General features: G+C 36.3%; 1 protein-coding gene and 1 pseudogene across 1 annotated transcript in view; both read left to right on the top strand.

Moving 5' to 3' along the window:
- The window catches only part of LOC145908805 (uncharacterized), a 33,642-nt pseudogene extending 16,409 nt beyond the window's left edge, over positions 1 to 17,233 (top strand).
- Positions 1 to 18,189, top strand: part of LOC145909732 (uncharacterized) — a 247,822-nt gene that overhangs the window by 86,445 nt on the left and 143,188 nt on the right. The gene's annotated exons all lie outside the window — the stretch shown is intronic.

Raw genomic sequence — 18,189 nt, 5'->3', positions numbered from 1 at the left:
CACAAACCAAAATAATATATGTCCTCTTCTTTGAAGCAGTCGCCTTGCACTTTCGCATCGATGTGTGCTGAAATGTTCTGTGGAAATTGGGGTTTGTTTTGTTTGTTGATTACGTGTTCATCTGCAATTGAATTTGTTTCCTGACTTGTGACTCCAGACTCCAGATAAACCAAACTTGGGTTAGTTTGTTTTATTCAGAATACACCAAGACACAACACAGATATGTGGGAATCAGACGTTTTTGGTCCCACAAGCACGCCAAAATGTAGAACAGATTGGTGAAACTACACTAGGCCTAAGCCCAATGCAGAATAATTTCAGACCACAAGACTACGGAATTTATACACACTTGAATTATGCGTTCGCGTGAGACCACGATATCGATAATTGCATCTTACGAGCGATTCTCCTGTGTCGTTCCAAGAACTGTGGTATTTACCTGGGCGGTACAAAACTGCAAGTCATTCTCATTACGTCACAGCATAAACGTTACACTAGCCACGCCCCAAAAAGTGTTTTACATAACAGGCAAAAGAACGATATAAAAGAGAAAAATAGAAAAAGAAGAAAAGTGATATTTTAGCTTTGTCAAAGTACATGTCACAAAACAATGGCCAAACAACAAAACCATGCGTAAAATATGTCAATCAGCAGTTACGTGCTTCATCAAACCAAAACAAAACTACACCAAGGATTTTTCCTATTGGGGCTTCAGACATGATGAGTGAGGAGGCATATCCGGCGACCTTGCTTAATTTCGCGCCATGTAGTATAAAGGCGTCAGGCCCCGTGCTAACATGATAATGCAGACACGTTAAGGGTTGAATCAACATTTCACATTTAACAGACCTCAAATACGCAGGGAATAATATTAGCTAACGTTTCGGTGACAATAAGACTTAACAAAGTTTAAAAACCCTTTTACAGAAAGTGAACATAAGGGGGTTAGTATTACATAACCACTAAGGGCTAGGCATTGCTTAAAAGAGTAGAAACAAAAGTAGTGTGCACATTACCGGGTAATTTGCAACAATGTTCTGACGTTTCTAGCCAAGGTTTCTTGAAGTATCCTTGATGTTTACAATTGCAGGTAAAAATTTAGTTCATTGCCTTTAATAATCCATGACCGTTGACAGCGAAATTGTATAATCCAATAGCATTCCATAGGTTCGACTGTAAAGTTCTTGAAAATGATATCCACCTTCCCTCGCGCAACAGACTTTGTCGGGTTTCATTCTTGCCTGTTGACATCGGTCCAACACAGTGTGATGGTCCGCCGGAATTGACGGTGTGATTTCCGGCAGCGACACGCCAACGCCCGCCGACCGCCCTGGTCAAACCATCGAGACGGAAATTGTACAGGGTGAAACGAACATTCACGAAAAATATCCAACGTTATAGGGGGGAACGATGAAATCCGTGCGTACGCGAAAAACAATCTCCAATGAGCTCGATTAAAACACAGGGCTCGGGTTGAAGAATCCTCAGGAAAGCACTCGTTGATGAAAATTGGGAAGAACGGTTGATGAATCCAAGAGAGATGGTAGTAGCAACGGTCCAACAATGGAAAGTGAGGAACCTTGAAAATCTCAGCAAGATTTGAGAGATTTGCGCGTCAATTTGCAACTGTGCGCAATCCAAGAAACAGCGAAATGAACGCCGAGATTATGGCTCGAATATAGCTTGATAAATATTCAATCAGAATGCAATTTTGATGAAAGATCATGAATAGAATCCTCGTGGCAGTTAGATGATGGAAGAATTACGACCAAAAGTACAACTGGTTTGGTACTCACGGTCAAGATTGTCGTTCGTCTTGGAAGAATTATCTTCAATCTTCTTTCTTCGAATTTTGCAGGAAACTTTGCAGTGAGGGGGTCACCAAATTGTAGAAATTGGGGTTTGTTTTGTTTGTTGATTACGTGTTCAGCTGCAAATGAATTTGTTTCCCGACTTCTGACTCCAGACTCCAGATAAACCAAACTTGGGTTAGTTTGTTTTATTCAGAATACACCAAGACACAACACAGATATGTGGGAATCAGACGTTTTTGGTCCCACAAGCACGCCAAAATGTAGAACAGATTGGTGAAACTACACTAGGCCTAAGCCCAATGCAGAATCATTTCAGACCACAAGACTACGGAATTTATACACACTTGAATTATGCGTTCGCGTGAGACCACGATATCGATAATTGCATCTTACGAGCGATTCTCCTGTGTCGTTCCAAGAACTGTGGTATTTACCTGGGCGGTACAAAACTGCAAGTCATTCTCATTACGTCACAGCATAAACGTTACAGTTCCCAACTGTGCCCGAATTTATGCTCATCGAGCAAAAGCGAGCACATCTTAGCACAGACCGGCACATCCCATCCCAGTACAACTCACCACACGCGCACAATAAAACAAACACGGAATCGTCTGTAGTGTAAACAGGCCTTTACTGTTATGAGATCATAAAGATGTTTTGGGCCTTGATTACAAAGTATTGTAGTCGAAAAAGACTTTAAATGCAAGTCATCGCATATCTAGGCACTACAAGCCACCAACCTTTGTGACGTAACAGTGTTTCAATAATGGGCAACCAAGCATGGGAAATTTGCTTTGTACCAAGTTGACAGTTTTATTTGTTGGGTTAAAGTGGTTTCAATATGTTTGTGTTCTTCAGCTGCCGTGTTTCAAAACCAATTAGGATAAAACGAATGTTTGTTATTGTTTATATTTCTTGGCATACTATTGATGTTATCACAAGAGAGCAAATCCAGTGTGAGGCATTTTTGCTTCAGTGGAGTGCAGCAGGTGTTTGGAGGATAAACGTCCTTTCGTAATTTTGGGTCAGTTCTGAGCTGAATTCCCATGTATGGGTTTCAAAAATGTTTGTTTAATTACTTCAGGAGTCGCAAGTAAATATCATCTGCATTCAATTTGAATTTTTAATTATAAAATAAACCCGAAACAGTCAAATATTTTCAGTGTTGATGAGGAAGTGAAGAACGACTGCTCAACAATAACAACCAACTACATACAGGGGGAGTGGGAGTGTTTGGTAAGTGAGAATACATTACTTATTTTTGGTCGGAAATAATTTACCAGACTTAACGAAAATGGTTTAGATGTTTACGTACATTTGTAGGTTCTTACCAACACAATATACTTACTCACTTGCTGGACAAACTCCAGTTAAAACAAACGTTTGCAACAATGTTCACGCAGTCGAACGCAATGAATATTTTTTACCTCAATGGTTTGGTTCCTGTAGTTTTCTGAACTACAGTGGAACAAACTTACAATCAGAGATATGAACCGAGTTACAACCAATGTTGTGTTTTTGCAATTAAAGTTGTTTGTTTCAAAGCGAACTAATCCACGAAGCACAATGAAATGATTTTTTTAAACATTGATTCATTCTTATACGATCAAAGAACGTCACACTGCGCAATTACATGAATACCTGTGTCTCGAAGATGTTTGTGTTAGATACGACAACGTCACAGTACCGAGACCATCCATTTATTCCAATTCTAAATGTTTCTGTCTGTGGCGCCATCGCGATCACTTCAAACACTGTTGCATGTAGAAAGATTACGTTGTACACATGTTGTTATATACTATTGGGCAACATTCAGTGACATCATCACAATAACCACACTACACCTACTTCGTTGCTATAAAACACAGCGTGTAACTAATTTCTCCAAAGCGCGTCCCATTCGGCTGCTCTAGGGTGGATATGTCTTCCGCCGCTTCTCATTTTGCCATTATCTTCACGGACGATGTACGAACCCGGTGTCTCATGAGGTTGAGCCACTTCGTAATACCGAACTTCACCGCCGTAGCTGACAAATATCCCCGTGAATACTTTTGTCGCGAGTTTGACACATTGCAATTATCTTCGCGTGCAAGATTGGTCATTCTCTGAAAAAAAAATTCCAAAGTTTTATTTTGCAAACTTTGGAACAAGTCTTCAATACGTGATAATAATTATTTACGAAATCCTATTACCTTACTAAAGAAATACCTCCAAGGTCGTTAACAGTTGGAACCCGTGCTTGTACCTAGTTCCCCAGACGTTTTCTGTGCAACGTTGACATGCGTGGAATTTATGTGGTATTTGGTTGCACTAAACGACATGTAGTACTGATTTGTGATACCTACATGTTTAACAATTGCCACAAAAATAAGAGTCAGACTTATGTGGGTACTTAAAGTACTGCGACCACGGCGAGAGTTTGAAAGAGAAGTCGCATGAAAAGTCAATTTCGTCGTCACAATCCACACGTTTAAGAGTTAATTCTCGTTTTCGTCACAAATTGTATTTGTTCGTCAAGCTTATTTTGCTATTTTCTTTGTTTTTTACCAGGTTGATGTAAAAACTTTAGCCAAACTTGTGAGAAATAAACATGTTGCATGACAATCACATGGTGATCACATTCCCAGGTATAAAAATATCGAACAAGTTTGCTGTCACGACGTTTGTTGCTGTCAGTGTTTTGGTGGACGTTTCCAGGTGTCCCACATGGGCACTGTTACCTGACAAATTGAGTTCGCAAGTTGTCACGGATTTATTTCCCACCTCGGCCCGGACCCTGCAGTAATGGTTCACCACTGAATCCAAAGTCTCTCACGCTGGTTCGCCAAATAGGCTTTTCTTTAATAAACAGGCTTAAACGCCGGTAAAACGTGCATATGCTCAGTAAAAACCAATACCATCGACACTCCTTTCGTTTTTCCACACTCACTATCAGTACAGCACGACCCCCATTTTGAAACTAACTCGATCGTACCCAAAGCACCTCCTCGCACCGGTAAATTAACCAATCAACGGTTTTTCATGAAATCAATGGGGCGTTACGGGATCACGTGGCAAACACAGAAAAACAAACAAAGTGTGAAAATAAAGTGTGAGAAAAGATGGAAACATAAACAAAAGTGCGATGTGAGTGCGCATATATGCAATGAACAGTGATTTAAATAAACAACGCAGGTGAACAAAAAAAGCATAAAGACAAGAATTAGTGCTGTGTGTCATGTGCCTTTTACGCCACACAAGCAAAAAGTTTAAGGTCACTGCTGAATTGTCGCCACCGGATTTACAGATTTTGTGGCAGAGAAATCTGTTTCAAAACTTACTAATGATAAAACCTCCTGTAACAGCCACGAAATCCTGACAAGCGTTACAATAACTAATAAAAGATTCGTTTAAAATAATAACCAAAATATTCCTTCCAGTATGAGCAACAAATTGTTCGCACAAAAACATACCAGGAACCACGTGATGTGTTTTACATAGGATATTATGTGGGGGAGGAGGTTCGACAACAAACTACTGTGCGATGGGAGGCAGGATTGTGGTGATAAGATCTACAATCTTGACACAGATCGATTCTCCGCCCACGATGAAGATCCTCAACTTTGCAAACATCGGAAACACTGCGACACAAAAGACGGACTTCTCAATATTCCTATGTCCAAACTATGCGACGGTTTCATCGATTGCAAGGATGAAAGTGACGAATATCCCGAAGATTTGTGCACAAAGGAAGGAAGATTCTACTGTCCAACGTTAAACGGAGCCAAAGTAAAGTTATTTCTTGTGAACAAAAAATGCAAGACACCTTAATTGCAAGAATCAGAGTAAAATCGCTTCAAAACTGTATTTTAACTATAAAAGTCAAATAGGTATCGTTGTCTGTTGTTCAGTATTGTTTGTCATAATGCCCTTTGTTGAATCTTTCGCACACAGTTAACCACAAAGACGGTTTAAGTATTTCCCAGATTTCTGTGACAGATTTCTGTGAACGAATCGGATGTTTGTGACCTCACAATTAACTGCGATGATCAAAGTGACGAAATAAACTGCACAAAAGACGGGAGGTTTTATTGCGAAAACAAAGATCCATTGTTCGTTAAGAAAGAGAAGGTAAACACATGTTGACAATATTTTTGTCCTGTTGCAAAGATGTTTTGATTGTGCGTGTTACTATTGTGACCGAAATTAATTCAGCGAACCCGAATTCGCACTAAAGTTATTGGGAGGGCGGGTATGGATGTTTTAGGACTGATTTAGAAAGATCTTTTCTCCGTTTTTCAGCGCTTAATTTCCCAACCCCAACTATGGTAAACGCTCAGTTCACCCTGCACTAACGACTCACCGTCAAAACAAAAGTTGGGAGCCGAACTACAAAGGCGGATACTTTCATAATTAAATAAAATGACGTCAATATGAAAACAATTTTAGAAGCGCCCAATGTTAAAAGGACGAATACCAAAGAATAAAGTGCGACCCACTGCACAAATCATGTTCTTTAGACTTAACCACACAAGCACACCTCAACGTTTGCCACCAGATGAGAACTGTCAGTCTACCAATTAGTTTTTTCTCGCCACCTTTCTGGCCAATTAACGCGTCACACGCCTTCCACGTATACAAAACTACACATGTACATTGCAGTACACATTTTTTGTCTGATTTCCATAGTTCCGTTGTTCACCAATTACATACAAAACAGTAATTTCGCATTGTGTTGTTTACAGACGCCAATATGACCAACTTAACTACAAAGTTTTCTTTAATTTACTCCACATAGAAATTCAATGGAGTCGGCGACTGCTCTGATTGGTCAGACGAGTGCCCAACAAATACAAAAGTGATCAACGAAAACATATTTTCATCACGATACGAGTTGATTGCAAACCCATTTCTACGAGCCATTGTGTGGATAATGGGCATGGTCAGCCTATCTAAATGCATGGAGTTTCTTCATTTCGTTTTGACTTTCGTTTTGAAAAACGAAATTTCGTTTCGTATGACACTTTTTCGTTTCGAAACGATATACAAAAACGAAATTTTGGGGAAAAACATAATGCTAAAAAACAAAAAAAAATTGTGAATTAATGGGCACTTGATGATGCCCTTGAGCGAAACATGTCGGTTTGGAGCAAATTTTGTAACAAAACACACTTGCATTTTGAAATCAAAATTTTGTTTTTTTTTCGTTTCGAATAACGTTTGCGAAACGAAATTTCGTTTTCGTGTTAGGTTTGAAAACGAAATAGAAGTTGGTTTGGGTTCCCCCAAGAAATTAGTTTAATATTACAAAACTTAAATGAAATTGCGTCACAATTGCGTGCCATTTCGAAACACTCGAGTTGTTTTACGCGACTGTAAAATTTAATGATGTTATTTACGTAGAAAACAGTTTATTTCAGTGATAACATTCTCAACACACACTAAATATGCGAAACTTCGCGGGTTTTACATCTAAGTAAAGCAAAATAGTGATTGTTCATCGTGATAAAGTGAATCCTGCACTATTTACGCCAAAAGATGATGAAAGATCTTGTTTCACATACGAATCTGACCGTGTGCCGCAAAGGGGAATTGGAAACGAAATTTTTGGTTTCGAAAACAAAATTTCGTTTCGAATAACGTTTGCAAAAGGAAATTTCGTTTTCGTGTTAGGTTTGAAAACGAAATAGAAGTTGGTTTGGGTTCCCCCAAGAAATTAGTTAAATATTACAAGCCCTCAATGAAATTGCGTCACAATTGTGTGACATTTTCGAAATACTCGAGTTGTTTTATGCGACTGTAATGTGTAATGATGTTATTTACGTATAAAACAGTTTATTTCAGTGATAACATTCTCACCACACACTAAATATGCGAAATTTCGCGGGTTTTACATCTAAGTAAAGCAAAATAGTGATTGTTCATCGTGATAAAGTGAATCCTGCACTATTTACGCCAAAAGATGATGAAAGATCTTGTTTCACATACGAATCTGACCGTGTGCCGCAAAGGGGAATTGGAAACGAAATTTTTGGTTTCGAAAACAAAATTTCGTTTCGAATAACGTTTGCAAAAGGAAATTTCGTTTTCGTGTTAGGTTTGAAAACGAAATAGAAGTTGGTTTGGGTTCCCCCAAGAAATTAGTTAAATATTACAAGCCCTCAATGAAATTGCGTCACAATTGTGTGACATTTTCGAAATACTCGAGTTGTTTTACGCGACTGTAATGTGTAATGATGTTATTTACGTATAAAACAGTTTATTTCAGTGATAACATTCTCACCACACACTAAATAAGCGAAACTTCGCGGGTTTTACATCTAAGTAAAGCAAAATCGTGATTGTTCATCGTGATAAAGTGAATCCTGCACTATTTACGCCAAAAGATGTTGAAAGATCTTGTTTCCCATACGAATCTGACCGTGTGCCGCAAAGGGGAATTGGAAACGAAATTTTTGGTTTCGAAAACAAAATTTCGTTTCGAATAACGTTTGCGAAACGAAATTTCGTTTTCGTGTTAGGTTTGAAAACGAAATAGAAGTTGGTTTGGGTTCCCCCAAGAAATTAGTTAAATATTACAAGCCCTCAATGAAATTGCAACACAATTGTGTGACATTTTCGAAATACTCGAGTTGATTTATGCGACTGTAATGTGTAATGATGTTATTTACGTAGAAAACAGTTTATTTCAGTGATAACAGTCTCACCACACACTAAATAAGCGAAACTTCGAGGGTTTTGCATCTAAGTAAAGCAAAATAGTGATTGTTCATCGTGATAAAGTGAATCCTGCACTATTTATGCCAAATGATGATGAAAGAACTTGTTTCACATACGAATCTGACCGTGTGCCGCAAAGGGGAATTGGAAACGAATTTTTTGTTTTCAAAACAAAATTTCGTTTCGAATAACCTTTGCAAAACGAAATTTCGTTTTCGTGTTAGGTTTGAAAACGAAATAGAAGTTGGTTTGGGTTCCCCCAAGAAATTAGTTAAATATTACAAGCCCTCAATGAAATTGCGTCACAATTGTGTGACATTTTCGAAATACTCGAGTTGTTTTATGCGACTGTAATGTGTAATGATGTTATTTACGTATAAAACAGTTTATTTCAGTGATAACATTCTCACCACACACTAAATAAGCGAAACTTCGCGGGTTTTACATCTAAGTAAAGCAAAATCGTGATTGTTCATCGTGATAAAGTGAATCCTGCACTATTTACGCCAAAAGATGTTGAAAGATCTTGTTTCCCATACGAATCTGACCGTGTGCCGCAAAGGGGAATTGGAAACGAAATTTTTGGTTTCGAAAACAAAATTTCGTTTCGAATAACGTTTGCGAAACGAAATTTCGTTTTCGTGTTAGGTTTGAAAACGAAATAGAAGTTGGTTTGGGTTCCCCCAAGAAATTAGTTAAATATTACAAGCCCTCAATGAAATTGCAACACAATTGTGTGACATTTTCGAAATACTCGAGTTGATTTATGCGACTGTAATGTGTAATGATGTTATTTACGTAGAAAACAGTTTATTTCAGTGATAACATTCTCACCACACACTAAATAAGCGAAACTTCGAGGGTTTTGCATCTAAGTAAAGCAAAATAGTGATTGTTCATCGTGATAAAGTGAATCCTGCACTATTTATGCCAAATGATGATGAAAGAACTTGTTTCACATACGAATCTGACCGTGTGCCGCAAAGGGGAATTGGAAACGAATTTTTTGTTTTCAAAACAAAATTTCGTTTCGAATAACCTTTGCAAAACGAAATTTCGTTTTCGTGTTAGGTTTGAAAACGAAATAGAAGTTGGTTTGGGTTCCCCCAAGAAATTAGTTAAATATTACAAGCCCTCAATGAAATTGCAACACAATTGTGTGACATTTTCGAAATACTCGAGTTGATTTATGCGACTGTAATGTGTAATGATGTTATTTACGTAGAAAACAGTTTATTTCAGTGATAACATTCTCACCACACACTAAATATGCGAAACTTCGCGGGTTTTACATCTAAGTAAAGCAAAATAGTGATTGTTCATCGTGATAAAGTGAATCCTGCACTATTTACGCCAAAAGATGATGAAAGATCTTGTTTCACATACGAATCTGACCGTGTGCCGCAAAGGGGAATTGGAAACGAAATTTTTGGTTTCGAAAACAAAATTTCGTTTCGAATAACGTTTGCAAAAGGAAATTTCGTTTTCGTGTTAGGTTTGAAAACGAAATAGAAGTTGGTTTGGGTTCCCCCAAGAAATTAGTTAAATATTACAAGCCCTCAATGAAATTGCAACACAATTGTGTGACATTTTCGAAATACTCGAGTTGATTTATGCGACTGTAATGTGTAATGATGTTATTTACGTAGAAAACAGTTTATTTCAGTGATAACATTCTCACCACACACTAAATATGCGAAACTTCGCGGGTTTTACATCTAAGTAAAGCAAAATAGTGATTGTTCATCGTGATAAAGTGAATCCTGCACTATTTACGCCAAATGATGATGAAAGATCTTGTTTCACATACGAATCTGACCGTGTGCCGCAAAGGGGAATTGGAAACGAAAATTTTGGTTTCGAAAACAAAATTTCGTTTCGAATAACGTTTGCGAAACGAAATTTCGTTTTCGTGTTAGGTTTGAAAACGAAATGGTTTATAACTTCGAATTATAATTTCTTTTCGAGAAACGTTTGCAATTTTCTCAGCCAACGTTAAATCTGCGTAAATTTAATGTTTACTTTGAAGTAAAGCAAAGTTGTGATTGTTTTCATTACAAGTAATGAGGGGCGGCATGATGAGCACACCTCGCTAAGTTTAGCGAGCTCGCTATTGACGCAAAACCTCGTTACAGCAACTTTTGGTATGACGAGCCGTGTTTTCGCTATACGATTCTCGTTAAGTTCATCGCTAACTAACGAGGATCTCAGACCACTCGCTAAACTATTTTTTGTCGAAAAACTGCATTTTGGCAGCATATTTTGCAATTATTTGTTATAAAAATAGGCTAAAAATAACCAAGTATTCATGGGATATGTTTCACTTGGGGGTAATAGTTTAATTTTGTTTGCCTACATTTGCAGTATGTTTTAATATTTTTGTGAAGATTTCCAAAAGCTTTAAAATATAGGGTATTTAACAGCAAAAGAACATATTTTTACAAAAATATTCATCGTTGTGAAAACGATCGAGAGAACCACACCATTCGAATATATATTAGTGTCAATTTTGCATGGGTTGTTTTTCAAAACGTCTAAGTAAATACAATATAACCAATTGTAAATTTTCTGACGATATTTCTCAACTTATTGTGCATTTTTAAAAATTTTGACAATATTAATCGGGAGACTATGAGTATTTTAATACCTATTGTACGTTTCCGGCGTGTAAATGATTTAAATAACTCGCAATGTGTGGTAAAATTGTAATATAATTTTAAAAAAATTATAACAATTAAAAATGAGTTTGATCAGTACAATGTTAGGACATTTGCTTAACTGTTAAGCCTAAAACAGCAACAATTTGATTTGTGATTTCGGTCTCATATTATCGTAAACTTACCTAAATAATGTAAACGAACAAAAAATGTGGGGTTAATTTCAATATTCTATACCGCATATGCGCAAGTTATGGCAAATTGGTGCAACTCGCATTCAGAAACATGGGGCGACGCAAAGGTCCCTTTCTCCTGAAAAGTGACGCATTCTCTCGTTTTCTTTGCGCCTTTGTACGAGGTCCTAACGAGATGTGCTCGGCATACCATTTTCCGTACCGAGGTCCTCGCTCGTAAACGCCTCGCTAATGTCTGTTTTAGCGAGCTCGGTAGTTTAACGAACGAGGAACTTCTCATCATGCCGACCCAGGCGTCCCTTCAACCGTGCAGGTTTCGATCGTTTATGCAGTTTATTAGGCGTCTGGTTGTCCCTGGGCTTTTTTCTCTTAAGTTTTAGATGCCCAGCTGCGACTCGACCTACATTGCAAGTTGTTTTTGCGTTGCCCCACTGTGTTGGAATTTAACTAGTGCGTCGTAACAGTGTTGGTGTTAGTTATTTCAAGCTGTTAGCTGTTTAAAAAAAATGAAAATTTTTTGTATAAAACGCATAAGAACGAAAGCTGAAGCGCATTTCGAAACCGCATCAAAGATCAGTGTTAGTCAAGCAAATAAGCCGTACCAGAAAAAGAATAATTAAGCGCCGCGGCAGTAGTGCAATTGTTATTATTTCTGGGTAGATTGAGCCCTGATGATATTTAAATGAAAAATCTTTTAACAGTTTATTTTTATTTTATTTTTTTTAAATTAACGCTTTATTCTGTAACCAATAGTTATTCACTCAAATGAAAGAAAGTTTTATGTCAAATTATTTTCGGCTACATTGATTTCAAAGTCTTTGTTCGGCACAGTTTTTCTTTGTCAAAGTTAAAAAAAAAATTTTATCAACAATAGCGTGTGGACCGCATGAAAAATTTTTAATACTATGAAGATCACAGTCTTTTGTGCGAAAAATCTTTTTTCTATAATTGTGTTTCACACATGACGTAACAATTAGCTATTACGAATGCGAGTTATTTATGTAAGTCGTAGCATTTACGATGCAGTTGATTGGTGACCGCGGTCAAACACATTTCGTTGCGATATACTTATAAGTGTTTAAAAAACGCAACAATAATGTAATGTACATGTTCTGTGCTTATTCTTCACCATTTTTTAAAACATTCTATGACCCGGAACATCATTAAATTGACACTTAATTGTATGCAGCGCCCAAATGCTCGCTATCTACGCATTATGTAACCATTCATTTTGATCACGGTCAAACCCATTGCGTTGCGATATACTTCATAGGTGTTTAAAAAAATGCAATGATAACGTGATTTATATGTTGTAAGCTTGTTCTACACCAATTTTAAAAAATTCTTTGGCCCGGAACATTATTATTTTGTCACTTTTATGCACTGCCCCAAATGTTCGCTGTAACAACGCAGAACGCACATCCTGAGATTCACACAGCGTAACCGCGGCTGTACCTATAAGTAGTAATTAGATTAGTGGTTCTTAAACTATTTTGGTCGCGCCCCCTTACTAGTCAAATCTTGCCCCCCCTCTTAGTCCGACAACTTAAAAAATGCGCAATTCAAAAACAAGCTTTTTTTAACGTTTGTCAATGGGAGGGATGTGACTGCATTTTTGAAACGAAACAATCTGCAAATACTCTGCACTGCTCTTTTTTTCTTAACTTTTATATCTTTAAATATTTGGCGCAGATAAAGGTAGCAAAACTATTTTCGCCAATATAATGATCAATTTTGGTACACAGTTACCATTGTAACAAAACTGATGTAAAGAGGGACAAACATCATAATCTTTTCAAACATTTAAACAAAGGTTTCTTTGCATGGAAATACTAAATACAAATGGAACGCTGATTGGTCATTTTTGAAAATGTTTGCGCTCCCCCTTGCCAAGCCTCTACACCCCCCTCCCCACTTTAAGAACCCCTGGTTTAGATAATGAATTTAATGTGCATTTTACACAAGTTGCTTAAAGCCCTGTTCATTCATATTTTCACAAAATTTTATGTTTTGGGCACTTTTTTTCATAGCATTTTTCACTCTTGCTGTGTAATTTATTTTATTTTATTTTACTTGCTGTGTAATTTATTGCATTTTTCACTCTTGTGGTGTAATTTATTTTATTATCATTTTTAGAGACTATAAGAAGGATGAAAAAGCTTCAAAGAAACATAAAAGGTATATACAACGTTTATTGGCTTCTTATCAGTTGTCTTGGCTTCTGATCAGTGGTAAAACTTTAAAAAAAATGTTTTTAACTCCCTCATCTAAGAATGGTTTTTGGCTTCTTTAACAATCTTGGTGTTGCAGAAATAAAAGAAAATTGGGTTGTTTACTTTATAATTTTAATTTTTTTAACAGAACCCTACAGTTTTCTGATAGCAGCAGTGATGAGGATAGCTTATATCGGTAAATATATGATTACTAGTGCTTTTAACTTCTGAAAACCGTTGGGTGATGTAAACATGTATTTTCTTTTTATTCAAGTTTATCATCGTCATCTGATGACTCTACTGAAGAAAGCAGTAGCAGCAGTTCCTCCAGCAGCAGTAGCAGTGACTATAAACAATACCAACAATTTCTGAAATGGTAAGTGTTTTGTTACTTTTTACATGCCGTTTACATCAGTCGGGGGGAAGGGGGACTTAACCATTTTTAATTGGGGACACAAGCTCTATAACAAAACTTCCATTTTTTGTGGTAAATTTATTGTCCTATGCTGCACAATATGTAATATTTTCAAAAAGTGTCCAAAAAAAATCTTCAACGTTTTTCAAAAACTAGTCATTGTGACATTACTGTTACATAACAAAATAGAGTTGCGTCAGTAAAAATTTTTTATTAAGTTGATCTGTTTTGTGTCAGGTTGATTAGGTCAACATTTAAAAAGAGGTTTTGGTTTAAGGATTTAGACAAAAAAAATACAGTTGCATTCATTCATTTATGAGAACTGAAAAAAAATTTTTGCTAACTTTATGCAATGGTGTAAACTTTAAAATGCCAGTTATGTGACAATTGCACAAACAACTGTGTTTGCATGTTTCCATTAAAAACTATTTAACACGTCTTTAAATCTCCTAAATAGGTTGAAAAGCTTCACATCCTAAATAAAAAAAAAAGCTAGAGTGTTTATCATTTGATTAGTTTCAAACATGAGGAAACCTCAAAATTACTTTACCTGACCTTTCATTTTTTTACACTTTAAGCAGACTTATGATAAAATTGTGTTACATACCCGACCATGCCATTTTTGTTTTGCAATATATTTTATCTATTAATGTTTGTTAAAATTTTTAAATAATAGACAATTGGCAACCTGCTTCCTATAGAGAAACAGCGAATAATTAGTGTCTGAATGAATCAATAGGTTTACAAGATTTTATACTGTTGTTTTTTTTTTCAGGAAAGCAAAAAAAGACCAAAGGTTAGAATTTGCTAATGTCTTGTGTTATGTAACAAAGATTTTACCACTTCACTAATTTGCAGAAAAAAAATTGAGCGATATCACCATAAAAGGAGAAAAGACCGCAAACACTCAAAAAAAATGTTCAACCCAGAAAGCAACATAAAAAGTATGCTTTATAAGTTACATAAATTTTATTCTAGGTTAGTCAATTAAAAAGTAAAGTAAAATACGTGTAAAATTTTTGGATATGCCTTCAGTAACGTTTAATATACTTTGTAGAATCATCAAGTGGTTTGAGGGAATGCCATGCATGTGATAAGCTGTATAAAAATGTCACATACCACTACAAAACATACCATCCAGACATGGACAAGTCAGAATTCCTGTATGCCAGTAGGGCGAAGAAAAACAGAATTGGAAAGTATCAAAATTTTGAGGGACACTTCTGTCCCATTTGCGGAAGGGCAGTAAAGAATTTATCTAAGCATTATGAAAATTTACATAAAACAATCGACACCAAATCCAAGCAATTTCAAACTCTTGTTGCAAAGACCCAGATCGGTTCTTTGCAATCTGTAATAACTAAATATGAGGAGCACTTGCAAAAGTTTGGAGTAGGGAAACGCAAAAGAGTTGACAAGGCAGTGGCCCACTCAAATGCCAACCAAATAAGAACTTTAATACCAACTATTGAAGTATTTAAAAAACCCCAAAAGATTTTTGAAAATTTAGAGCAACATTTGAAAGGTGAAGGTCAAGTTTCATCAAAAGTTGCATATTTGTCTACATTACTGAATTTCCTTAGATTTTACAAAAACAATCAGTTTGATTTGATTTCAGAGAAATGTTTAAATTTAGTGCATTCGGAAACAATGGACCTGCATGCACGCATAAACAAAGAGAAAAAGAGAAGAGAATTTTACACTAAAGAAAAATCCAGAAAGAAGTTGTCCAACATAAAATCGAATGCCTACAATGCCATACTACAGTACGAAAAAAGCGAAGAATTCAAGAGAGTTGCAAGAATTAGAGCCATGTCTGAATCCCAAGTTGGAAACGAAAACCTGCAACTATTGTATGGGGATATTTTCTGCAGGGTGATATGCAGACTAGGCTGTAGACCATCTGTAATGATTGGTCTCCTCATTAGAGAGCTCCAGGACTATGAAAAAACTGACGAGGGCAATTACTCAATTCTGGTGGTGGACCAGAAGGACAAGCAACCGGCGTGCATTGTTTTAAATGCACTTGAATTACAAGACATTGAAACCACCAGTAAATTGGCTTGGATGTATCACAAGATAAAACCTACAGGGCAGTCACCAGTTTTTCCAACAACGTCAGCAAGAAATTTAGCAGCAACAGGTTCATTTAAAATGACAAATGCAGAATTTTCAAAAATTTTTAAAAAGGTTATTCCTTTTGTGTTTGAAAACACATCTTTAACGGCGACTGAAGTACGAAAACTCATACACACGTGGATGGCAGATGAGCCAAAAGAGGTTCAAATTGCTGTGGCAAAAGCCTCTGGTCATTCACTTGCTGTTGCTGACCAAGTATATAATGTACAACACCCACACAGAAGGGTTGAAAAGGCTCGACTGTTGTTGGAGGCTCGTGCCTTTACATCTGGTAAGTGTTGTGTGTGATTTGTACTTATATTAAATATATTTCTTCAGTGAATGGTTAACTTTTTATTTGTTTTTGACAGATGTTCAACCAGCACCATCACAACAAGATGATTTGCAAGGTTTGCACTATTGATTGCCTCTGTATAGTTAAGTGTTTAAAGACAAAATAAAATATGGTTAACCTTTCAATTGTTTTTGACAGATGTTCAACCAGCACCATCACAACAAGATGATTTGCAAGGTTTGCACTATTGATTGCCTCTGTATAGTTAAGTGTTTAAAGACAAAAAAAAATGTGGTTAACCTTTCAATTGTTTTTGACAGATGTTCAACCAGCACCATTATAACAACAAGATGATTTGCAAGGTTTGCACTATTGATTGCCTCTGTATAGTTAAATGTTTAAAGACAAAATAAAATGTGGTTAACCTTTCAATTGTTTTTGACAGATGTTCAACCAGCACCATCACAACAACAAGATGATTTGCAAGGTTTGCACTATTGATTGCCTCTGTATAGTTAAATGTTTAAAGACAAAATAAAATGTGGTTAACCTTTTGATTGTTTTTGACAGATGTTCAACCAGCGCCATCACAACAACAAGATGATTTGCAAGGTTTGCACTATTGATTGCCTCTGCATAGTTAAATGTTTAAAGACAAAATAAAATGTGGTTAACCTTTCAATTGTTTTTGACAGATGTTCAACCAGCACCATCACAACAACAAGATGATTTGCAAGGTAATGAATACGAAAAAATTACTAAAATATTGTTAAAGTGTTTAACTTTGTCTGGCTGTTTGTTTTGTAGAGGTCAAGTTTATTCGAGTAGTGTTCTTGGATGATGGTGAATGCGTTGACATCTACCGGATTACAGATTTGAAAACGGAAGGCCGAAAGAAAATAAAACACTTTGAAGAAATAAAGGTGAAAGATTTGTGCTTCGCTCGCTGGCCTGGAAACAAACTGTTTTACAAGGCAGGGAGAATTGCCAAAGATGAAGGTAAAATGAATTATCAGTTCTAATTTTGTTAAGCATAATAGAATCATGAGTTGTTTTTGAATGCTGGGAAACAGTACATAATTTAAGCTTTTTTTCTGTGAACAGGTCGGTCAAGCTGCACACATTCTGATTCAGAGGCCTCAAATATGTCCCCATCAAAACCAAAAAGCTAACAATGCAATGCAATTTCAGCCTTTGATTAATGTTGTTAGTTTACATTAACGTTTTTGAGTGTGAATGGTCTGATTATTTCTGTCAAGTGTTATGCTGTAAATGACTTAGTTTACTTAAAATTGCCTTCAAATGCTTTAATATTTCTGCTGGTACCAAGTGTACGCTGTGAATGACTTTGTTCACTTATAGAAAAATTGCCTTCAAATGCTTTAATATTTCTACTGGTACCAAGTGTTTGCTGTAAATGACTTAGTTTACTTAAAATTGCCTTCAAATGCTTTAATATTTCTGCTGGTACCAAGTGTTTGCTGTAAATGACTTAGTTTACTTAAAATTGCCTTCAAATGCTTTAATATTTCTGCTGGTACCAAGTGTTTGCTGTAAATGACTTTAATCACTTAAAATTGCCTTCAAATGCTTTAATATTTCTGCTGGTACCAAGTGTTTGCTGTAAATGACTTTAATCACTTAAAATTGCCTTCAAATGCTTTAATATTTCTGCTGGTACCAAGTGTTTGCTGTAAATGACTTTAATCACTTAAAATTGCCTTCAAATGCTTTAATATTTCTGCTGGTACCAAGTGTACGCTGTGAATGACTTTGTTCACTTA

This window comes from Ascidia mentula, chromosome 7, assembly GCF_947561715.1.
Source record: "Ascidia mentula chromosome 7, kaAscMent1.1, whole genome shotgun sequence".
Lineage (NCBI taxonomy): Eukaryota > Metazoa > Chordata > Ascidiacea > Phlebobranchia > Ascidiidae > Ascidia > Ascidia mentula.
This window is presented reverse-complemented; position numbering and strand designations above follow the sequence as displayed.